This window comes from Myxine glutinosa, chromosome 3, assembly GCF_964187855.1.
Source record: "Myxine glutinosa chromosome 3, kmMyxGlut1.1, whole genome shotgun sequence".
Taxonomy (NCBI): Eukaryota; Metazoa; Chordata; class Myxini; order Myxiniformes; family Myxinidae; genus Myxine; species Myxine glutinosa.
In genome coordinates, this window is record NC_136263.1 from 104,503,019 (window position 1) to 104,528,230 (window position 25,212).

General features: G+C 48.6%; 1 protein-coding gene across 2 annotated transcripts in view; it reads right to left on the bottom strand.

Annotated features, from left to right (window-relative positions):
- Positions 1–16,846, bottom strand: part of LOC137423302 (uncharacterized) — a 90,645-nt gene extending 73,799 nt beyond the window's left edge. For both annotated transcript variants that reach the window (XM_078774369.1, XM_078774368.1), the window contains exon 1: positions 16,600–16,846. The gene's annotated coding sequence lies outside the window, so the exon portion shown is untranslated. The remainder of the gene's footprint in view (positions 1–16,599) is intronic.
- Between the last annotated feature and the right edge of the window lie 8,366 nt (positions 16,847–25,212).

The following is a 25,212-nucleotide window of genomic DNA, read 5'->3' on the forward strand; positions in this document are numbered from 1 at the left end:
AAAGTGAAGTTCCCAACTTTTACCAAAAAATGCACCTAGAAGCTTATACATGGCCTTTTTACATAAATCCGTCTAATCTATTAATGGCATCTTCGCCAATGCAGTCGTGCATATCATTTCCTGCTCAAACACTGGAATATTCTGGTGTGGTATCACTTGTGTGGTACACAACAAATCGGAGCTCGCTTAAATTGTCGTGTCTCTCCGGCAATGATGCAAAGTCAATATTAACAAGCGTTACGCCTAGGTCCCTCGTCCGGGAAATGATGTGAGTTGACAAAGTGAAAGACGCAGAAAACATGCTATGATATGATATTTCGCTCACAAGGTTCAGACATACATGGAGACGGCCATCTTGGATTATGACGGGGCGACCCAATTTTCAATAGCGTTCTTCCTTATGCCTAGATACACCCACACACCAGATTAGAAGTTAGTACTTCGCTTATTTTTCAAGATATTTCGTTCATAGGGTTCAGACATATATATGGTGACGGCCATCTTGTATTTTGACGTGGCGACCAAATTTTCAATAGCGTTCTTCCTTATGCCTAGCTACACCCACACACCAAATTAGAAGTTAGTAGTTCGTTTATTTTTCAAGATATTTCGCTCACAAGTTTCAGACATATATATGGTGACGGCCATCTTGGATTTTGACGTGGCGACCCAATTTTCAATAGCGATCTTCCTTATGCCTAGATACATCCACACACCAGATGAGAAGTTGGTACTTCACTTATTTTTCAAGATATTCCGCTCACAAGGTTCAGACATACATGGCGTCAGACATACATGGCGGCGGCCATCTTGGATTTTGACGTGGGTTGCACCCACACACCAAATTAGAATTCGGTCCTTCGCTTACACACACACGCACGCACGTACGCACGCATGCACGGACGCACCGACGGACACACGGACGGAGGGGAAAACCATAGTACCCCTTTCGCTCTGCGGTGCGACGGGGGACAAAAAAACGTTTGCAGGTCCTGCCTCTCTTCACCCCACCCAGCGTTGAGGGGAACTGATCCGAAAGGCTTGTGGAATAAACCCCACCCTAAACGGATGGATGGATGGATGGAGACTGCATTTGGATCCCGGCTCCTTTTATAGTAGATAGCTAATGAATGTGTAAATACGTTCACATATTTTTGTGAACGTATACGTGTATAAAAAAATAATTCTGTGAGCACGGTCACAGCCTAACTTTACTGTTTCAAACATTATGCAGGTTCTTCCACAAGTAGTATGCATGAGAACCCACAACGCTACATGCCCAATCAGCCACCTCTAACCGGTTGGGTATCCATTTCCACCACCACCTCCTTTCCAGTGTTCTGTTATGTCCTTGTCCGTTCTGTGTTCTAGGTCCTCCATGAGCCTAGACTCTGTGTACAAAAAACAACATGGCAGAAAAAGTATTACTGTAGTTTGCAAAAATATGATAAATGATGTAGGCCTACCAGTAAATGAAAGAACCAAAATATAAACCAGCTTCATAGTATTTATATGAAAGCTGCAAAAGCTCCCCTGGTAAACTGTAATTTCAACAATTTCCATGGACCTTATCCTTGATGAACTTGGTACACGATGATGGTTGCCCATAGACGCCGAACACAGCAAAATATGAAGTGCTTATATTTGTTTCTTTGTTCATTAAATCTGTACTGTCGACACACAACCACTCACAAGAACAAACTTGTACATTATATTGTTGTAAATCGAGATAACCCTGAATGAAGGGCGAAAAATAGTACAAGAAAGCACAATGAAAGAAAATAATGATGTAAAGTCCTATCCATCTGAAGATTTCAAATTTTCCAAGTGCATTTAGCCACGGCTCTGCTGCCCTCTCTTTCTCTTCGCAACATAAACAGCATTCATTTACAACATGGATTGTCTGCTGTGAATAAAATGTTATATTTATCTCTTTTTAAAAAAATATACAGTCACGTGAAAAAGTAAGTACACCCAATGTAAAGTTTTGACTTTTTCAACATATTTCAACATACAGCTATTTGATCTTCATTTCAACAATATTGAAAGATAAAGGTAATATAATATAACAAATATCATGAAACATTTACATTTTGTAGTCCATTGTTTAATTTAAATAAACATAAATGCAAATTTCGCATGTGGAAAAAGTAAGTACACCCTTGGCTCCAATCGGTGGTATTGCCCCCTTTGGCAGAAGCAACCTCAAGTAGGCGTTTCTTATAACTGTCTACCAGTCTCTGACATCGACTGGGAGAAATTGTTGCCCACTCCTCCATGCAGAATTCTTTCAGCTGTGCGATGTTTGAGGGGTTTCTTGCATGCACAGCTCGTTTCAAATCCCCCCCACAACATCTCGATGGGATTTAGATCCGGGCTTTGACTTGGCCATTCCAGAACCCTCCATTTCTTTCTTTTCAGCCATTCCTTGGTGGATTTACTGGTATGTTTAGGGTCATTGTCATGTTGCAAGGTCCACCTTCGGTTGAGCTTCAAATTTCCGACAGATGGCCTCACATTATCCTCAAGCACCCTCTGGTACAATGAAGAATTCATCGCGGATCCTATGATGGTGAGCTGCCCAGGCCCTGATGCAGCAGAGCTGCCCCAAACCATTATATTTCCACCACCATGCTTTACAGTTGGTATCAGGTTCTTGTGGTCAAATGCTGTCTTTGGTTTCGCCAAACATGTCTTCTGGTACTGTGGCCAAATAGCTCTACCTTTACTCATCTGTCCAGAGCACATTGCTCCAAAAGTGCTGGTCTTTGCCGAGATGTTCATTGGCAAACTTTAGTCTTGCCCTGATGTTCTTTCTGGACAGCAACGGTTTCCTCCTGGCACACCTCCCATGTAGATCAAATTTGTGCAGCCTCTTTCTAATGGTAGACACGTGCACTTTGACATCAACAGTGGCAAGAGCTACCTGTAGGTCCCGTGATGACATTCTGGGGTTCTTAGAGACTTCTTTCAGCATCTTGCGGTCTGCTCTCAGGCTGAACTTGCTGGGACGGCCTGGCCTGAACAAGTTGGCAGTTGTTTGGAATCTTCTCCACTTGTAAATGATCTTCCGGACAGTCGAATGATTGATTTCAATTTGTTTGGAGATTTTTGAATCCCTTCCCAGACTCGTAGGCATCTATAACCTTCTTTCTGAAGGCCTCAGAGAGCTCTTTTGATCTAGGCATGGTGACGCCACATACTTCATCAACAAAGAGCAAACCAAACTAAATGTCTGAGGTTTGAATAAGACAGGTTCCTCCAAGATCCTCTCCAACGATGTTCTAATCATTTGCACATGAGCTGGTGCACCTGATTCTAATTTTAGGTATTTGCAGTAGTGATAAATGTAAGGGTGTACTTACTTTTTCCACATGCAAAATTTGCATTTATGTTTATTTAAATTATACAATGGACTACAAAATGTAAATGTTTCATGATATTTGTTATATTATATCACCTTTATCTATCAATATTGTTGAAATGAAGATCAAATAGCTGTGTGTTGAAATATGTTGAAAGTCAAAACTTTACAAGGGGTGTACTTACTTTTTCACGTGACTGTAAGAATCGCTTTAAAAAACAATTTTAAACCCTTGTATCCGGATTCATATCTTCACCAAAATTGAATCGATTCTTCCTTGTCAGACACCCAACCGGTCCACCAAGTTTCGTCAGAATACATCCACAACTTTTTGAGATATCCTGCTATGTATCGTTTTTGGACCCATCTCCCAAAGGTGAAGAATCACTTTAAAAATTCTACTCATCGGATCCGAATCCGGATTTTCACCAAAATCTAATCATTTCGTCCTTGTCACATACCCAATCCCTGCACTAAATTTCATCCGAATTCGTCCACAACTTTTTGAGATATCCTGTTCACAAACAGACAGACGAACAAGAGTGAAAACATAACCTCCATCCACCTTTTGTGGTGGAGGTAATAATGAAAAGTTGTAAGAGATGTTAGGATTGGCACATTGGCACCTCACAGAATTAATAAGCACTTTTCATTCACATGGACGACCTGGCGCTAACAACTTTTCAATCTTTTCCGCTTCTATCTTATGTCTACTTTTCCTCTTCTATCCCCTCTTCCTTTTCTTTTTCCTGTTTCCTTTTTCTCTCCTGTGCTCTCACTTTCCTTTTTTGTTTAGTACATTTTTCATTTCTCCTTTCTGTCCTTTTTTTTTTCTTCTTCTTTGTATTGCTATTATTCTCACTTTTATCCCACTCAAAGCCTCATTGTCAACCCCTAAAGCTTGACCCCATCGCCCCATTTATTGGGACATCAAAATGAGCCATTCTGACCCCACCTGCACCATGATGGAACATTGAGACATGGGCCTCAGTTGCTCGCACACTATTTGAGCACCCCTCCCCCCTTCCTCCCCCACACCCTACCCTTCCTCCCCCACACCCTCCCCTTCCTCCCCAACACCCCCTCGCTCCCCCAGACCCCCGCTTCCTCCACCACCCCCCCCCGCTTCCTCCACCACCCCCCCCCCCCCCCCACTCCCACCAAACAGTTTTTCTCCCTCTTTTGCTACAATGAAGATTTAATTCCAGAAACGTCAGCTTCGCTTTGCTTCCGATGTTAGATAGCATACTCAACGCTCTGTTGATTCCATCCATTACTCTACTTGTCCACCAAGGCAGAATGACGCTAACCTTCACAAATAAGACTCGTTTTCCATTATGGACAGGAAAATGGTTTAACAATGACCAATCATCAACAACTGAAACAAATCAATAATGCTAGTGTTCAATGGCAGTCAGCAACCACAAAATCAACAAAACGACAATGTCGGGGTTGACAGAATGATCGAGCTTGAAAGTTAGCTTTCTGGTAGATTTTAAAGATCACGTCATGTTTGAATGTGATGCTCACAATAATGAAGCAAGCATCAGATACAAAATACTTTATGGTATTCGTCCTCCGCTCCTCAGACAGGGTCTCCATCCGGCCAAACATCTGCTCACGCACTTGTGTACGTGGTATTTCAAAAACCGTTGAACAATTAGCTTTCATATTGCAGATATCTATGCCACATGACATTATCTTAACCTGATTAGATCACGGCTGTGATTGGCTGAATTATGTTGTCATGGCAACCATCTCGGCAAATTGGTGTGTGTACGGACAATCCGAATCTGTCCACAAGTTTTTGAGATATCATGCTATTGTTATGAATTTTGGGGTAGTGATATATAGATTCAGGTAGATCTGCATAGGTAGGTGCTCCGATGATCGTGGGTAGAAAGAACCAGTTCAATGTACATGTCAGGGACCTGTTTAGCCGAATGTCGGGCAAGTGTATCTCCGTGGTCATACGAGGATGGCCCTTGTGTTAACTAGTTTAGGGATTATGTTAACTAGCAACGGTACCCGCCCTAAGGGCAGGGCTTCAATTGGGAGGCCCAAATGAAAAGGGAAAATATCAGAAATTTAAGTTTTTTTTATTTTAAACGATTTATATAAACATCCATTAAATCATATCACACGCAAATCATAAAAATCTAAACAGTATCTTTAGAATTTCAATAAAAGCCACATCACTGTTCATATCGGTAAATATTATTCCATCGTGTTTCAAATCGTGATTTCAACAGTTGATATCACGATTTGAAACACGATGGAATAATATTTACCGATATGAACAGTGATGTGGTTTTTTTATTGAAATTCTAAAAATACTGTTTAGATTTTGATGATTTGCGTGTGATATTTAACGGATGTTTATATAAATCGCGCCTCCAAATGAAGCCCCGCCCCTATGGCGGGTACCGTTGCTCGTCATATATAATGGCGATACAACAATTTTTACAGCTTTGCTTTGAAGAACGGGAATGAAGGGGGAGGAGCGTGTTAACATGTCTGGTTGAAGGCTTTGGGCTGTGAGGGGGTTTGAAGCCAGATTTTAATCTTACAGCCGCCATATTGGTGCTCACCGTCACTTCGATGCGAAGCGAAAGATGCCTCAGAGCTGTCACATTCGCAATCGCTATGTCGTATGTACTCCCGATACGTGTTTCCTTCATTGTAAAAACTACCAAATCAACAGTTAAAAGGATTTTGAGCCGATAGCTGTTACGGCCTTGGCAAGATCGATGGAGACAGCGATCTATTAGCGTATACACCGCCCAAATAGCTATGTGGAATTCTCTCATGTAAAGATTAAACGTCGTTTGAACTTTGGCCGAGGTCATTATTTACTTTTAATGATGTTTATATACAAATCGAAAATAAGATCATTGGTTTTGGGTCGTCCTTTCCGCATATCTCGTGGGATTGTGAGTTGGAGAGACGGCCGTGATTGCGGGGAGGGGGTTGGAATTCTCTCAAGCAGGGATTCAACCCGTGTCCTTATAAAAGGTCTTTGTCCGAGGTCACCGAGTCCGATCGGTGCAGCCGTTTGTGCGGCACCCGGGAAAACAACACAGTCACAATGAAAACATCGTCACAATGAACGTTATACGAATGCGAATGTTATGCGGGAGTCCAAACCTGAGAATGCTGGAGACCAAAGCTGACATTGGAAAATACTAAATAGCCTATTTTACTCCTGGAGATCCCAGGATTACCAACCCAAAATATCGTTGCGATTGGTTCAGCAGTTTTTGCGGTACCATCGAACGGACAGACAGACGGACAGACAGATGGACGGACACTTGGTGAATTATTGTAAGATTCCCCTGTTCGTAAAACCTCAGCGATTTATCTCATTATCCTTTTTGGCACCGCATGTAGACACTAGTTGGGAATCTATCGCCATTAGTACACAAATTAATTATTACCAACAAAAAAAAAAAAACCGGCAGCCCAAAGGAAGCAGTGTCAACCATTACACCACCTTGGAAAGCACACATCGTGCAGGCAGGCTAAAGACACGCACGGGAACCGTGATTGGTCAAGGACTAATCAGGAGGCAACTCGCTATTGGACGGGAGTCGACCAACCAAAGGAAGTGGGGTAAGAAGGAACCAGCTGATTGGTGGGGAGGAAGGCATGTAAGAAGAATCACGCGGATTGGTCGGTGTGGCCGACGACGTCAGGAGTACTGCACGCTGATAATTAGAGGGCTAAGCCGGTGGTGATGGCTGGCAGGGATTGGAGGAGAAGGACGGATGCCTTCTTGGCGCGCACAGAGCCACATCCGGACTTCGCACACAGGGCCGACGCCATTCCTGACAAGATACCACCAGTGATGGGAGCTAAGTGCAATAAATCACACACCATTCCTTTCCACGTTATTTTATCCATGTGTCTGTGTTTAGGTCTGGTGTGAGGGATCCCAATTTAGGAATTTAGTTTATCGCGCTTTGTCCCGGCATTCCGTTATAATAAATCCTTTGTTATTTTCCATGTACATTTTAAACCCAGTCATTGGTTTGAGTTATTTTCACAGGTTTGAGGACTGCGGTGGGATCCGTGAAGGTAAGCTCTTCAACCTACTCCCCTCCTCTTTCTTTCTCCGCGCATATATATAGAAATCCGCATTTGAGGATCGCCTTTGGAGTTTGAAAGCTCGCTATTGGCTATCCGTGATTTCCCCGGTATTAACCAAAGGGGAGTCACACGACACTATATATAGTATTTATCCCCATCACTCAATGGTGAAGAATCACTAAAAATTTATCGTATCCCGATCCGGATCTTCACCAAAATCTAATCATTTCATCTTTGTCATACACCCAACCTGTCCACCAAATTTCATCCGAATCAATCCACAATTTTTGAGGTACCCTGCTCACAGACAAACAAACAAACAGACAGGTAGACAGGGGTGAAAACATAACACAGAAAACAGACAACATTCGGTGGCGGAGGTAACACGCATTTCTCAAAAAACATAGCTCATTTATGGCAGGAAGAGTAACAATAATATAGCTCATCAGCTGCAAATGTACCTGGTCTCAACAGATCCCAAAAGATATGCGGAGGCAATTTCATAAGTAAAAAAGAAAAAGAGCAGAGATTGCAAACCCTTGCCAGGATGCAAAGTTTTTCGGTTTTTCCAAGATGGCGGCCGAACCACGTGACCGATGACGTCATCATATATTTTTTTTCCTCCACCAGTTTATGCCGACATGGCGCTCAATAAATTTCATCTTGATTGGATGAAGTTTTGTACTTGTTGAATTATGACGTCATAATGGAGGTACCTATGACATCATCATTAACATATTTTATTCTTCATGGAGAGTTCTTTACAATGAGCCATGTCTCAATTTTTTCTATTGAGCGCTTTCTGAGATAGAGGTGCAAAGTTTTTCGATTTTTCCAAGATGGCGGCCGAACCACAAGACCTATAACCTCATAATTGTCATTAAAAAATTCTACAGGTGGAGTTGCACCTATGGTGAAAATTTCCTGTCAATCGGACCAACAGTTGCAGAGAAAATCACATTTATTCTGTACGGACAAACAAACAGACTCAAATGCAATACCCTCTCCTGTGGCGAGGGTAGTTAAGTTTGGGTAAGATTCCCATTCCCCCCCCCCCCCCCCCCTTGTTCCGAGTCACACTTCCTCAGTTCTGATCAGTCATTCAGTATCCTGAACATCCGCACAAGAGGGTAGAGAAGCAGTAATTTCAAATGAAAAAAAATGTTCAGTATACCAAACATAAGAACCAATGAGGATGTGTGTGTTGATAGATGATAATTAACATGCGTGCATGCACACCCTCAGGTACAAAAAAAATAAAATAAGGCATTGCTAATTGAAGTATCAATATCCAGCAATGTTGGCCTAAAAAACGCAGAAAGCAAGAAAATGACCAAACACCAAGATTTCAAAAATGAAGTGAAAAGATCTTGGAAGCTGAAAAGTGCAGAAATTGTACTAGTGATAACTGGAGCAATGGGAATGATGGATGAACCTTAGAGATCTTAAAAACCGTCCGTGGGAAAATTACTGCAGAAAAACTACAGTTGGAGGCTATCGCCGGGACCTGATGACGATCCTGAAAAGAGCCATGTGAATAAAGGTGAGAACAAGAAAAGTTCACAACTCTGTCCACGAATCGTGACCCTCACCCCACAACACCCCCCCCCCTACCCCTCACCGAAACGAAAGTGGATACTTTGAGAAACTGGAAGGTTCTGTACACCTTCCGCAACCCACATGTGGAGAGAAAAATCAACACACAAACATCTGGTAGGCAGGGGTGGTTGTTTGGCGACAGGGGATCTTGTCCCATCTTACTCTACTTAGGTGCAAGCCATCCATGAAGCCCAGGAAGGTGTAGGCTGCCACATGGAACAATAGCTCCGTTTGATAGCATGCTCGCTTCTCAATCTTTCATCCTGATATTTGTTTTGTTTCCCTGTCCAACGAACCTGCAATCCTGCTGCCATGCCACAAAGGGATGTTGCTGTTGTTGTTCTCCCCTTCTCTTTATAAGGGGTATGGTCCAATGGCACCAAGCTCCATCCCCTGCTTTGCCCACAATATTCCTCCACACTCCCCCCTATCCTCAGCCCACTCTCCAACCTCCAACCACCCCCACCTTACATATGTCCCTCTTCACACAATTTTCCCCTCTCAACCGCCGTCTACCTCTTTTCTTCCTACCTTGCACCCTCAACCTATCCGCTGTCATTCTCTCTTCCCCATCCGCATCAAATGTTCAGCCAATCTCAGCCTGCATTTCACCAATCTCCACGTCAAGGTAATCCCTCAGTTCATCCATTCTCCTTCTATCCACCCTCTTCACTCCTGAAATCCTCCTGATACAGTTGTTCTCACAAACCTGCAGGCTCTGTTGTCATCTCTCTGTCAGTGCCACCATCTCCAGACCGTAGAATTAGGGCGGCGTTACACAAGACATCAGAACCTTTCCTTTCAATCTCCTTGAAATCTTTCTGCCATTATGCCCTCCACCCTCCTCCATGCATTTGCACCCACCTGAATCCTCATCCTCACCTCCGTCTCAGGCTTACTTACCATCCCCGGGCACTGTCCCCCAGGTACTCAAACCTATTTCCTTGTCCGATCTCCTTCCCCTCCAACCTGATATTCATTTATTTTCTCTGCTGCCAAACCCCACATCACCTCAATCTTCTCCATGCTCATTTTCATCTCATGTTTCACAAATGCCTCCTTCCACTCCCCCAGTACTTTCTGCATCTCCAACCAACTCTCCGCCACAACAGCCAGATCGTCCGCATACAATATCCTCCCCAGAATATCTTTCATGTTTACCTTCCTGCTTACCAGCTCCATCACCATGATAAACAGGATTAGGCTGAGAGCATTTCCTTGCTTCAAACTGATGTTCACACGGAACTCCTCCGATATCCCAAGACCAATCAAAACTCTTCCCTTCGTTCCCTTGTACATTCCTTTCCACCACCCTATACTTCTGCTTCCGTTACACTCCCATGCATCTCAGTGTTGCCATCGCCATCTCTCTCAGGACAGTGTTGCACCTTCAACCTCTTCTCCACCAGCTGTCTCAGCACGAACATCCCATCTGTCGTTCCCCTACCCATTCTAAACCCCTGCTACTCTTCTACAATCTCCTTCCCCACACACTTCCTTATCCTCCCGTCCAGTACCCTCTCCAGTACCTTCATGTCATGGCTATGGAGTGTAATGCCCCTGTACTTCCCCGAATCTTAAACATCTCCCTTCCATCTCGGCACAATTAACCCTGTCCTCCCTCAATCCTCCTAGGTGCTGCATTATAAAGCATGTCATCCTTTGAAGAGAGTCTCAAAACCAGTTTTCCCATATATATTTAGGTTGTGGATGTCAGTATTTCCACGCTCCTGAATAAAATAGGGGATTGCATACAGGTGTGCAGGTGGGCTACATTTTCTACTTCGGGATTATAAATTGCATACACAAGTCAATTTGAATCCCCCACATCAAAGCTGAGTCTACAGGTTCATCACTTAACCATCACAGACAGGGAGGTGGTCTCTCTGTCTTCCACTACCTCCTTTCTGGTGCTGCACCCTCTACTCTGTGCTTTGTCCTCCCCAACCACCCTCCCCCTCCAGGTGTCTGCAGGACACATGTGGTCTACTATCAACCCAACCCGCTTCTTTTCTCCAGGTTTGCAAGACAGATGTTTTCAAGACAGATCCCCCCCCCCCCCTGCCCCACAGCCCCACAGCCCACCTCTTTCCAAATTTCCAGTTTTCCTTCCTGATAGTTTGCTTCTGCATCTATCTTTGGAACCTGCCAGGCTTGGTGTTAACAGCTGTCTGATCGTCCGAGACAACTGAAAATTGTGCTCCGACAAAAGTGTACCAGTTGTCAATTCATGGTGCAAGGTTCTGGGACAAGCCAATCAGTGGCCTAAAAACCTCCATGAATCGCAGACATACCGCCAGTAATTTCCATTGGACTTTAACATGGAAAGCAAAGCAGCAATCGTTAGCGAGCATAAGATCTCACCACAAAACACAACATAACTAGAACGGGCACTCGGTAGAGCGCATACCTTCGCCGCAGCTACTGTTCTGTACTTGGCATGGGAGTGTAGGGAACAGAACAGTGAACAGTTTGGTGCTGATTTCATGCAAATCGGATAAGAATTGACCGAGTTATGACAAACAAGATCGGGCATTGAATTCTGAACATTTTGGCATTAGTTGCATGCCAATTGGATAAAAATTGACCACGCTATGGTAAAAATACGATTTTGACCTTTTCGTGACCTTGACCTTGACCTTTGACCCGATTGCTCCCAAAATCTAATCAAATGTGTCCCGTATAATAACCAATCATCCCACCAAATTTCATGCAATTCGGCTGAATACTTTTTGAGTTATGCGAATAACATACACACACACACACACACACAGACATACAAATAAATACACAGCGATCAAAACATAACCTTCCGCTTTTGCGAAGGTAATGATATGCAGTTTATCACAAAGTAAGTTTCTGAGCACAGATTCAAAAACTTGTTCGCGGCATTATTTTAACCCAACCAATACAATCAGCCATTTGTGAGAAGGCATTTTCTGCTGTTAAGCACATCAATAATGACTGAAGATCATCTCGGACATCTAACATAATGGATCACTTGTGTATGTCCATGAATGGGACAAGTCTAGAAGCATAATATACAAAACGAGCTATGCAGAGATAGTCGACCAAAATGTGCATGCCTGGTGATGATCCAGCAGATGCAGATGGTCAGGGTGAAGAGGAGCTTCTTGACAAGCTTCTTCAACTTCTTGGCAAATGTGGATAACGGTCAAACTCGACTTACTGACTATTCAGTACCAAGCAGAATTACTGCATTTAATACCACCATCTCAAGTCAATCATGACCACAACCATGACCTTTTCTACCCCCAATAGCCATCCCCAAGCCCACCGTTTTCCAGGTGTCCAGTTTTTCCTTCCACTTACATGACTGAAAGTTTGTGGCTCTCTCAATATTGTTCAACCCCCGTCTCCTCCACTTACTCTCATTCTGGGCTGGCAGGAGGGCCTAGATGTACACACACTAGCCTCTAAAGTCTAAACTGTCTAGCCTGTGTTCAAATCCTGACCCCGCTATAAACTGTCATCCAGCTGTTTTACAGGTAGAGGTGATTCATCACTGTGTGCCGTCCCTCTGATTGACATTAAACTGTGTCATCTGCCGGCATTAGTTGATGGATGTTAATGATCCCATGGTGTCATTCATGAAGAGAAGGTGAGCTATCAACGGCACCATGACCAAATTCCAAAATCCTGTGCTAATGCCCTCAGCCAGTGAGGCTACCCCACATTCTTGTGCTGCATATGAAAGAATATGAATGCTGTCATTATGGGAGGGGAGGGGGGAGGGGGAGGGCAGGGGTGAGGGGGGGCAGGGGGGAGGGGCGGGGGGCAGGGGGAGTCAAGTCGGAAGTCATTGTCGTCAATTGAATGTCGCATTTATTTTTTATTCCCTGTCAAATGGCATTGGTCCCGCATTCCGAACCCGGAAGTCGGAAGTCATTGTCGTCAAATAAATGTTTCACTCTCTGTCACATGCCGTTGGTCCCATGTCAATCGGATGAAGTTGAAAAATTAACGTTACGAAGTTTCTCTGGGACGTACTGATTCCGAATATGAAGTTGAAAAATTAACGTTCCGAAATACGCTGATGACGTCATAATTTTAAAACGCGAAGTTTTTTTAATTTTCAGGTGTACTGTAGTTGCTCTGAGACGTACTGATTCCGAATATGCCTTTGGTTTTGCTCTGCGATGAGTAGTTCTCGAGTTATAAGAGGACAAACAAACAAACATACTTTACTGCTTTATATAAATAGATATATATATATATATATATATATATACACACACACACACACTGTTTGTCGAGGTGATATGTTCGTTGTAAATGTTGAAAAAGGTGACAAGTAATAATTGTAGTTCAACTTTTCAACTTTAAGTCGTGTGGAAAGAACCTGAGAGTTTGCGAAATTTGTGCTTATTCCCGGAAAATGAACTATCTCGCGTTAACGAGCAATTTCTAGCACCATCTGGTTGTAGAACCACCTGATAATTATGAGCAATTGATGGAGGGAACGGCTTCTGCAAATGTTCCTGAATCGAGTGTTTATCGGTGATAAAGGAGAGAGACAGGAGAGAGCAGGCGAAGAAGAGGAGCCAGTCAACGGTCATCATTTGCCTTTACATATTCAGTGCTGAGCAAAATAAACGCAAGCCTGGCCTGCACCCACCTGCCGGATGCACATCGACCGATCTAAGAACATTGGCTTTTGACGTTTACCCAGGACGCGCTACGCTCACAGGAGCAAGTCACACTGTAGGAAAGCAGGTAACGCAACACAAGCCCAACTGTATTTCCAAATTGCTTTGCAATAATCATCACCAACCTATAATAATCTCTAAAGGGAAGCACTCGGCATGGCATGCAAATGTAAAAGATAGCATTGCAAAGCATGGATCTAAATGGATCGAAAGGCAAACACAGGAGCGAGTACAATGGCAGCATCTGTCTCGAAAAAGCAAACAAGACACTTGCTATCATCAGACAACCTCCGTTGTCCTTGCAGTGGAAAAGCCGCAATCATCGAAACAAAGTAACAGCATGGTAAGAATTTTTTTTTTTTAAGCTTCTATGGTTATGGTCAAGGATCATTGGAAGCCGTTGCACGGAATAGTGTAAAACTGGACGGGCTAGTTTTAATGTCGCGGCACCAGCACGAGGTTCCACCACAAGGCATGGCATTACCTGTGTTGGCCGTACACCCTGTACCCACCCATCATACGCCCGCAAGCTCGCATTTCACTTCACCCCGGTTTGGCTGTCACGTCCACAGACGATCCTCCCTCATGGATTGAAACTGAATTTCAAACTTGACGTCATCCTCATGCAGCGCAACCACCTTTATCAGTCTGCGGCAGGTGTTCAACATGGACGGTCAATGTCTGACAAATTCAATAAAAGGACTTTGCTTCGAGTGATGCAAACACGATCTCACTGTAAACATACGCAATGCCACAGCAGCTGTTAATCATTATATTTAAACGCAGACCTACTTTGTGCGTCGCTTGAGATCCGCGCTGCCCATATATAACCAACCCTACAAAAAAACATTCCAGCCCTATGTAAGATCAGAGAGAGAAATTATCTGATTAAAGTTGAGGAAAAGCTAATTGTTGCATTTTGGGCAATGGTTGTGGTGGTGGTAGTTGTTGTGGTAGTTGTTGTGGTGGTTGTTGTTGTTCAGCCCTGGACAGTTCTCTCTAACAAGCCCGCGCCATGGAGATAGCCGATCTCCCAGGAACGACCCAGGTCTCCCACTTCAAGGATGGCGTACCTCCACCTTCACCTTCACGAAGTCAGACCAATGGCAGAGCTAAAGAAGTAGTGAGAGGAGAGAGAGCAAAAAAGAGACAGAGACAAGAGGGAAAGGGCCACTTTATGGGGATCGATTGGCATTCTGATCATGACCGCACTTGCTCTGATGAATCTGGGCAGAGGGGAGGAATGGGGAAGGTTTGGCCCCCACTCGCATTAGGGGGTATAACCACTGGAAAGAGGCATCCCCGATAGTTGTGTACAATGATCGCCATTTTCCATTCTGATGTACCATACTCTGTGTTCCAGAGCGTCGGTGCTGCCGAAGCACTTTCTTGGCGTGGGTTATACTGGGTGGTTTGCCATTGCCTTCCCTGCAATAGTTAGGGAGGTAACTTGCAATTTTGTCATGGTGCCGGTGATAGCTCGCCTACGCTCCACGAAAGATGTTTAACGGCCACCAACTAATGCCAGCATAGGGGATGTCCAGTGGAACGTCCATCCGAAGGATGGCACACATTGATGAATCACCTGTACCTGTGAACCAACATGATGACAGATTATAGCTGGGTTGGGATTCGAACCCAGGCTAGACAGCTTAGAGAACGGACAGACACACAGGCAGACAAGCACGCATGCACATAGACACAGGCATACACACAGACAGACAGAGACATACACACAGACAGACACACACAGACAGAGACACACACAGACAAAGACACACACAGACAAAGACACACACAGGCAGACAGACAGAGACACACACACAGGCAGATAGACAGACACACACACACACAGGCAGACAGGGAAACACACATCACACACACAGGCAGACAGGAAAACACACATCACACACACACAGGCAGATAGACAGACACACACACACACACACACACAGGCAGACAGGGAAACACACATCACACACACACAGGCAGACAGGGAAACACACACACACACACAGGCAGACAGGGAAACACACACACACACACACACACACACACACACACACACACACACACACAGAGAGAGAGACACACACACACACACACACACACACACACACACACACACACACACAGGCAGATAGACACACAGGCGCGCGCACACACACACACACACACACACACACACACACACACACACACACACACACACACACACACACACACTGAACTGTATGCAATAGGCCATTAATGATAAAGATTACGCTCCACAAAACGAGGGGGTCACCTTGGGGTCCACCCCCAAACTCTCCTACCCCCTCCCCCTTCCCCCTCACTCCGGTGTAACCACAAGCACTCGGGTAGGCCCATCGATCCCGCCACTCGTTCAATGGGATGAACCCGCGCCACAAGGCACGGACGTGCTTAGCCTGGGAATGATGCCGATGGACCCGAGGGACCACCAGGAAGAGCGGCCTCACTCCTTATCGACCGGGACGCCATGCGGTCGTGTTCCTGGATCGGAAATCCTCATTGAAAAGTACAAACTTCGATTTTAAGATCGATTACCATGAAAAGGTTCAACTGAACTGGAAAAGCGCGTGAGGCCACAAAGTCGCGTCTCCAAGACCACAATGACCGTCGTCGTGGCCGGGAGGAACCCCAGGGTGTTTGACCGTGTTTACCTGAGTGGCGGAGGTGATCACACTCAATCCCACACGCTTTTACCGAACGAAGCGACCGAGCACGACGAAGCCGAAAATGAGGATCGATGCATTGTGGACAGAACCTCCCCACTGTGTTTAGCCTATAACAGGATCTGTACGGGTCTCAAACGATCACAGGAGAAGGCGATGAATGAGGCACGCGCGGGCTTACCGCGGACGGCCAAGCCGCCAGGACGGGCCGGACTTGTGGCGCCTTTTCACTCAACCGAAGCTCCCTCCCCGAGCGCATGCCCAGTCACACGGCACTGGCACAGGCAGCGTGCGACGTCCGTGCGCGCGTAACGCGAAGACAGCGAGTCCGTTCGCACTTCGCACATCGAATCTCGTTCGTTTCGTCACCACGTCCGCAGACGCAGCGCGTGACTCGATCAAAATCTTCATTGAGGAGCCTCTCACGCGAAAGGCTTTCCCCGCCCCCGCGCGCTTCTCATTGGAAGAAGCGGCGTCGGAGGAGGAGCGTATTCATCTTACCCCGAAGCTCATTGGACCGTTGCAAAGCCGATAACGTGACGTCACTACAAGCGAATGCCAAGGCCAAATCAATGCCAAGGGCGTGACAACCGAGAATATTATGATCACAAAAGTGACGAGAAGTTCAAAGCATTGACAAACGCAAGGTAAAATTCCGAACCGCGTCAGCATGTTGTGTGTGAAGACGGCAGGTGTCTCTCTGATAAGGTGCGACTTAAATAGCTCACGCTCGTGCTGGGAAAAGGTGATACTTTTATTAAACGTCAAATTTCCTGTGTAAATATTAATTTACACGTACAAAGAAAATAACTAACCTAGATGCTGCAGAAGGGCATACGGTGATACGGGTCCATCATGCCTGTGCTATATTCACACTGATCCCTCTTACGTCTTAGTCAGGTTCACCATGTTTTTTCGTTCAAAAATTTTGGAGATTCGCAAAACGATACATTTTTGGAATATTCAGAGCATGAGGAATCCAAGTCGAGCTTCCAGGGAAGCAGAACTCAACTGAACTGACTGGACAACTTTAAAGTAGGTCGGGTCTCACATGCCAAGTTTGATGAAAATCCATAAATATTTGTGGACGTTAAAGTCAACGTCGTTTCGGAGCTGAAAACAATATGGCGGCCTATGGCGGCCATTGGAATGCGATCGCAACCTACCTTGTGTGGTAAGGGTTAAACATTCTAACTTTGATCAAAATCTGTTAATATTTGTGGACGCTAGAGTGTTAACGTCGTTTTCATGACCAAAAACAAAATGGTCGCCTACGTCCGCCATTTTTCAACGGATCGGGCTGAAATGTAATACCAACCTGGTCCTTGGGGTAAGGATGCTGCATGTCAAGTTTGATCAGAATCGGTTGATATTTGTGGACGCTGGAGTGTTAACGTCGAAAAGTTAACGGACGACAGACGACGGACACTGGAGGGTTGGTTCAGTATGTGATGAACTCAACTGGACAAATTAATGTTGGCATTTGCGGAGACACTTTTGCGAAAATGACACTCAGGACAGTGATGATGATCTGTAAAAGCATATTCCTGAATGGTATAGACCTAGTAGATCCTGTGTATAGGACTTATAGTTCAATCTGATACTAACAAGGCTGCTTTATTGCTTTATAAACCCATACCTATAACTTCAAAGGATTTGCAATATCATGTATTATGTAATACAGTTATATTGTGGCGGACACGATGGCTCGCTGGCGCGGTGACATCATTCCATGCACCAAGAGGGTGTCGGCCACGCCCGAGGGGTAGGCGTGGCCTCGGGATATACACGGGGCGCGCAGCCCCGAGCACTTCAGTGCTATAGTTGAGCTTTGTAATAAAGACTCTTTTTGGTTACCCGCGTTGTTGCTTATCTTCTTGGCAAACAAGTCGTGCGCATAGCACCGCACTTCACTGGTGACCTCGACGCTGGTTCAGCCGCCGCTGACCAACAGAACGCGCCAATGTCAAACAACGCGGTCGCGGTGAAGCTCCCTGAGTTTTGGGAAGCTCAGGCCGAGGTATGGTTGGTGCAGGCCGAGGCACAGTTCCAACTTCGAGGCGTAACGGCGGATGAGACGCGTTATTACCACGTCATCGCCGCCCTCGGGCCCGGCACAGCCGCCCGAGTCGTGTCCGTCCTGCGGAACCCACCAGCCGACCACAGGTACGAGGCACTCAAGCGTCTCCTCATCGCCACGTTCGGCCTCACGGAGTGCGAACGGGCCGACCGCCTCCTGGACCTTCCCGAACTCGGCGACACATGACCATCGGTGCGGATGGATCACATGCTGTCGTTGCTGGGTGACAAAGCCCCGGATTTTTTATTCCGGGCGCTCTTTCTACGCCAGCTGCCGGCACAGGTACGCCTCGCGTTGGCCGGTTCCAAAATAAAGGAACCCCGCGCTCTGGCCGTCGAGGCCGACAAGTTTTTCACGGCTTGTGACACGCGGGCCAGAGTCGGTGCGGCCGTCGCGGGTCCCGAGGCTGATGCTGATGCACACCTCGTGGTTCCCGAGGCTGATGCCGATGCACACCGCGTGGCCGCCGCCATGCCCCGCCCACCACCACCGCGAAAACCGCGCCCTCCGCCTCCGCCGCAAACATGGTGCCGTTTCCACGCCAGGTTTGGCCACAAGGCTAGGAATTGTTGCCCGCCGTGCTCGTTTGGCAAGTCGGGAAACTACCAAGCCGGCGCTCGGTAGCGGCCCTGAGCGTCGGCCATTCCGGCAGCCTCCTTTTTGTCACGGACACCTTGTCCGGGCGTCGCTTCCTCTGTGACACGGGCGCACAGGTGAGCGTTATCCCCGCCTCCACGTCCGACAAGCGAACCGCGGGCCGGGGCCCCGCGTTGCTTGCAGCCAACGGTACACCCATACGCACATTCGGGAAGCGCTGCCTCTCCCTGCGGTTCAGAGGGCAACGCTTTCAATGGAAGTTCGTAACCGCCAGCATGCCCATGGCATTGCTCGGTGCAGATTTCCTATGTGCAAATGGGTTGTTGGTGGACGTGAAGAACAGACGCCTCGTCCAGGCCGAAACGTTCAGCTCGCTGGCTTGCACGCTGAGCAGTTCGTTGGGCAGCTCCCTGAGCGGCTCACCGAGCGGCTCGCCAAGCGGCTTGCTGAGCGGTTCGGTCCCGGCGAGGTTGGCCTGTACGCTTCCAGCAGCGGACAAGTTCACCCGCCTCCTCGCCAGCTTCCCGGCCCTCACGCGGCCCACCTTCTCGGCGGTGGCCGTCAAGCACGGGGTGGAGCATCACATCCCCACCGTCGGGCCACCGGTCTACGCCCGGGCACGCCGCCTCGAGCCGACAAAGCTTGCGGTGGCGAAGGCGGAGTTCGCTACGCTGGAGCGGCTGGGCATCGTACGGCGCTCCAAGAGTGCTTGGGCGTCGCCACTGCACATCGTGCCGAAGCCCGGCGGGGGATGGCGGCCGTGCGGAGACTACCGCCGCCTCAACGATGCCACCACCCCCGACCGCTACCCGGTCCCTCACATTAAGGACTTTTCCGCCCGTTTGGCGAAAATCTCCTTCTTTTCTAAGGTGGACCTCATCCGCGGATACCACCAGGTCCCCGTCAGGCCAGAGGACATACCGAAGACGGCCATCATTACACCATTCGGCCTCTTCAAGTTTCTTCGGATGCCCTTCGGGTTGAAGAATGCGGCTCAGGCGTTCCAACGGTTGATGGACAGCATCTTGCGCGACTTGGATTGCGTTTACGTCGACCTGGACGACATCCTCGTCGCAAGCGCGTCCCGCGAAGAGCACCTCCGCCACCTCCGCATGCTCGTCGAACGCCTGGGCCAGCATGGCCTGATCGTAAACCCCGCCAAGTGCCGGTTCGGCGTCGCCGAAATCGACTTTTTGGGGCACCGCGTCACCAGGCATGGGGCCACCCCCTTACCGGCAAAGGTGGAGGCGGTCAAGGGGTTTCCGCGCCCCCGCACGATCAGGGGGCTCCAGGAGTTCCTGGGCATGGTGAACTTTTACCACCGTTTCCTGCCCCGCGTCGCCCAGCTCCTGCACCCCCTGCACGAGGCCCTCCGGGGGAAGCCGGGCAAAGGTGACGTTGTTTGGACGGAGCAGATGGACGCGGCGTTCGCGGGCGCAAAGCTCGCCTTGGCTAACGCCACCATGCTCGCGCACCCGGCGCTCGATGCACCGATCGCCCTCACCACCGACGCGTCACACTACGCGGTGCGCGCGGTGCACGAGCAATGGGTGCGTGGCGCTTGGCAACCGCTGGCGTTTTTCAGCCGGCAGCTTCGCCCGCACGAACGCCGGTACAGCACCTTCGACCGCGAGTTGCTCGGGCTCCACCTGGCGGTCCGGCACTTCCGCCATCTGCTCGACGGCCGTTCGTTCACGGCCTTCGTCGACCACAAGCCCCTGGTCTTCGCGATGGCCAAGGTCGCCGAGCCATGGTCGGCCCGGCAGCAGCGTCACCTCTCGGCCATGTCCGAGTACACGACGGACATCCGGCACGCCACGAGAAAGGACAACCCAGTGGCGGATTGCCTTTCCCGGTCCGTCGCCCACACGGTCCACCTCGGGATCGACTATGCCTGGATGGCGGCGGACCAGACCGCCGACCCCGACATCCAGGCCTTGCGGACCGCCGTCACGCGCCTCCGCGTCACTGAGGTGCCGTTCGACGGCGCGGGCACGGCCCTCTTGTGCGACGTCTCCCTTGGGCGGCCTCGCCCCATCGTGCCCACGGGCTGGCAGCGCCGGGTTTTTGACGCCATCCCCGGCCTGTCCCACCCGGGCACGAAGGCCTCCCAGAGGCTGGTCGCCGACAAGTTCGTCTGGCATGGCCTCCGGAAGGCCATCCGCGATTGAACCAGGACGTGCCTCGCGTGCCAGCGCGCGAAGGTGCACCGCCACACCCAGGCCCCGTTGGCCCCGTTCACGGTGCCCGAACGTCGGTTCGACCACGTTCACGTGGACTTGGTGGGACCTCTGCCCCCCTCACGGGGTTTCACCCACGTCCTCACCATGGTGGACCGCACCACCCGGTGGCCGGAGGTCGTGCCTTTGGCAGCGACGACGGCGGCGGACGTCACACAGGCGTTCATCGCCACCTGGGTTGCCCGGTTCGGCGCCCCCTCGGACATCTCGTCCGACCGCGGCCCCCAGTTCACCTCGGAGCTCTGGGGGAGTGGTCGCGCGGGGGCTCGGTGTCCAGCTGCACCGCACCACGGCCTACCACCCCCAGGCCAACGGCCTGTGCGAGCGCTTCCATCGCTCCTTGAAGGCCGTGCTCCAGGCCACCCTCCGCGCCGGCGGCTGGGTCGACAGGCTCCCCTGGGTCCTGCTGGGCCTCCGGACGGCGCCCAAGGACGACCTGCGCGCATCCGCGGCGGAGTTGGTCTTCGGACAACCGCTGCGGGTGCCAGGCGAGTTCCTCCCCGACTCCACGGCACCATGGTCCGCGGCGCAGCAGCGCTCCGCGCTGCAGGAGACCGCCCAGAGGTTCGCCCCGGTGCCGACGGCGCACCACGGATGCCCGCCAACGCACGTCGCCCCGGAGCTTCGCACGGCGGAGTACGTGTTCGTCCGCCACGACGCCCACTGGACACCGCTGCGGCCCCCATACGACGGGACCTTCCGCGTGCTGGAGACCGGGCCGAAACACTTCACCCTCGACATCGGCGGTTCTCCTGACCGCGTTTCCGTGGACCGCCTCAAGCCGGCCCACCTCGACGTGTACCATCCCCCGCCAGTGGCTCGGCCCCCGTGTCGGGGCCGCCCCCCGGCGGGCGGAACTCCGGCACCGCCCAGCTCCGCCGGCACACCCCCCCCCCCGGTCCTGCACCCATCCCAGGTGCCGCCGGGGGCATCCCAGATGACATCCCGGCATCCCAGACGCCAGAGGGCGCTTCGGCCGGGTCATCCGTTTGCCACGCAAACTGACCCTTCAGGTGCCCGGGAATTCTGGGGGGGCGCGTGTGGCGGACACGATGGCTCGCTGGTGCAGTGACATCATTCCGCGCACCAAGAGGGTGTCGGCCATGCCCGAGGGGTAGGCGTGGCCTCGGGATATACACGGGGCGCGCAGCCCCGAGCACTTCAGTGCTATAGTTGAGCTTTGTAATAAAGACTCTTTTTGGTTACCCGCGTTGTTGCTTATCTTCTTGGAAAACAAGTCGTGCGCATAGCACCACACTTCAATATCACAAATATAAAGACAATGGTTTTCAATTTTAGCTCTTTCACGAGCCTCGATTCAGTATCCAAAAAAAAAAAAAAAAAAAAAAAAAAAAAAAATTCCTTTGTTTGTTGCTTTTCTATAATCCTGAGCACTATTTTGAGGCCTTTATTGGATTCCTTGTCCCAGAAAACATAGGATTAGCATATTTAATTAAGTTTCTAGGTTGACTAGAAGCCGAGATAGCGCAAAATATGTATTTTATGGCGGCCATTTTGAAAATCCAAAATCTGTGTCTGTGCAAATGCCAACATTGATTTTCGGATTCTCCATGCTCTGAATATTCCATAAATGTACAGGTTTGCTAATCTCCCAAAAATTTGAACGAAATTATATTTGTTAACATAGTGAACCTGACTATCTGTTTCACACCATCCTTATTCTGAACTTTCTCACTCTTCCTCTTCATACTTGGGGAGGGAACATAGCCAGGGACCCAGGGTATCGTGCGATCGTTACCGAAACGAAATGCAGTTCCCATAGATATTAAACCGTCGCATAGACATCCTCCAAGATTCCAAGAAAATGAAGGAAAAGGCTCCTGTTATATAAACACTCCTCTTCCTCGCCGTCACGCTTGTGACTGTCTGACTCGCCATAGTGGACGATAAGGTGCTCCCGGGGTATTTGCAAGGCACACAGGCCCACGGCGCTCAGCCAAGCACCGAAGTCTGCATTCCTTTCCAAAACGGCCACAGTGCAGCAGGCAGGGGGCCAGGACGTGCCTGGAGGTCACGCTCTGCGTAAGTCAAACACGAACCAGCTCGCCGTTGTTAGGGAGCTGGCATTTGTGCGTAGCCTGTGGTATGGTATGGAAGTTTCACAAGGACAAGGCCACACATCCACTAAACGCCATAATCCTCTCGGTGGAGCATGAATAGCAGTCGCGATGCCTAAATGAATGGCTTTGTTTGTTTGCTTTCTCCGGTGATGAACTACTGATGAAAGTGTGGAACTTTATGATCGTAACCAGAGAGTAATGGCCTTCAGTTAAGCAACCGGTGAAGTATTTCTCACGATTGAATCCGCCGCAATCCTCCACAAGCCGATGCTTTCCTTCCACCACCTGCCCTCGTCGTGTTACAAATGCAAGTGTCCACCTGGCCCTACAGTACAAGTATCCTGAATTGGTTCTGCCCAAGTACTTTCTTGGCAAGGGTTTACACTAGGTGGTTTGTCATTGCCTGCCCAGCAGTAGTTATGGCAAGAATTTGGAATCTGTTCATGGTGCTGGCAATAGGCCTACACTTCGCGAAGGACACCACCACGTCCACCAACTAATGCCGGCATTCGGATGCCCAGTTCAGACACTCCATCCGGACGGCCATGCCCATCCAAGGGGTGGCACATGTGGATGCCAGTTTATAGATTAGAACCCAGGCAAGACAGTACAGAAGTGAGTATGCGTACCTCTCGGCCATCCTGGCAGACCTATGAAAGCTTACTTGTTTATCAGAGAGATCATGCAAGTCTTTTCACACAATGAAAGCGTGCATGTTTTCTTATTTTCAGTCAAGTGCCAAATGTCACACTTAGGTGGCCGACTCCACTTTTGCTAGAAACTGTTTTGTAATCGTACCTAAAGACGATGACCAATTAAAGCGGTCCTTAGGTGTTCTGACAAGAAGGCAGCCAAACAATGAGCACGACAATCGAGGCGTCCAGTGGTGCTGGACGGTTTCTGTATCATCATCACCAAGTTGTCACAGTGTTCTTCAGCAATGTTTGTAAGCTGCCGGTTTTGGAGCACGCTCACACGTGTAATCATATCGTTATGTGCATGGGGTGTGTGCAAATATGTCACCCACACCAGCATACACACACGTGACGACTTCGCTTCGGTGATTGGCCAAATCCAATTGGCCAAAAGTCCCCCAAATATTCCTACAGGTCGCACAAGATCTGCCTGCAACCATCTTATGGTTAAACTGCCCAAATCAAGACTCTCTGCTCATCTCCACTCCTTCATTCCTCTTTTCTCCCGCCTCTGGAACAAACTCCCTCACTCTCTTCAATCCCACTCCTCCCTCCAGGTCTTCAAAACAGCTGTTCACCACCATCTCTTATCTTCCCCAATCCAAAACCTTGATCTTTTCTACCACCGCTAATTTCACCCCAAATCCACTTTTTTGAAAAACCAACTTCTTTCCTGGAAGTCCTTCGTGTCCTTGTGTTTATACTTCTCCCACCCACCCCCCCCCCCCTTCCCACGCCGCCTCCCCCCAAGCCCTCTCCCTCCCACACATTCCCGATGTCCCTGCTCTCAAATGTTGAGTTTATGTGCTCCCCTTCTCTCCCCATCTTGTCTACCGCTCCCCCTTTTATATACTTTGTTTGTTTGTCTGTTTGATTTGTTTGTCTGTTTGATTTCTTTGTGTGATAAATGTTAGCTCTTTCACGAGCCTCGATTCTGTATACAAAAAATAAAAAAAATAAAAAAATCGAAACCACTCACTTGCGGGGAAGATGGCAATTCCCACACTAATGTGACACCTTGCACTTTCCAAACAGAATGATGGGTGGCAGAGATGTGCCTACACTATAGCAAGCAACAGTCCGAGGACATATTATTGCAAC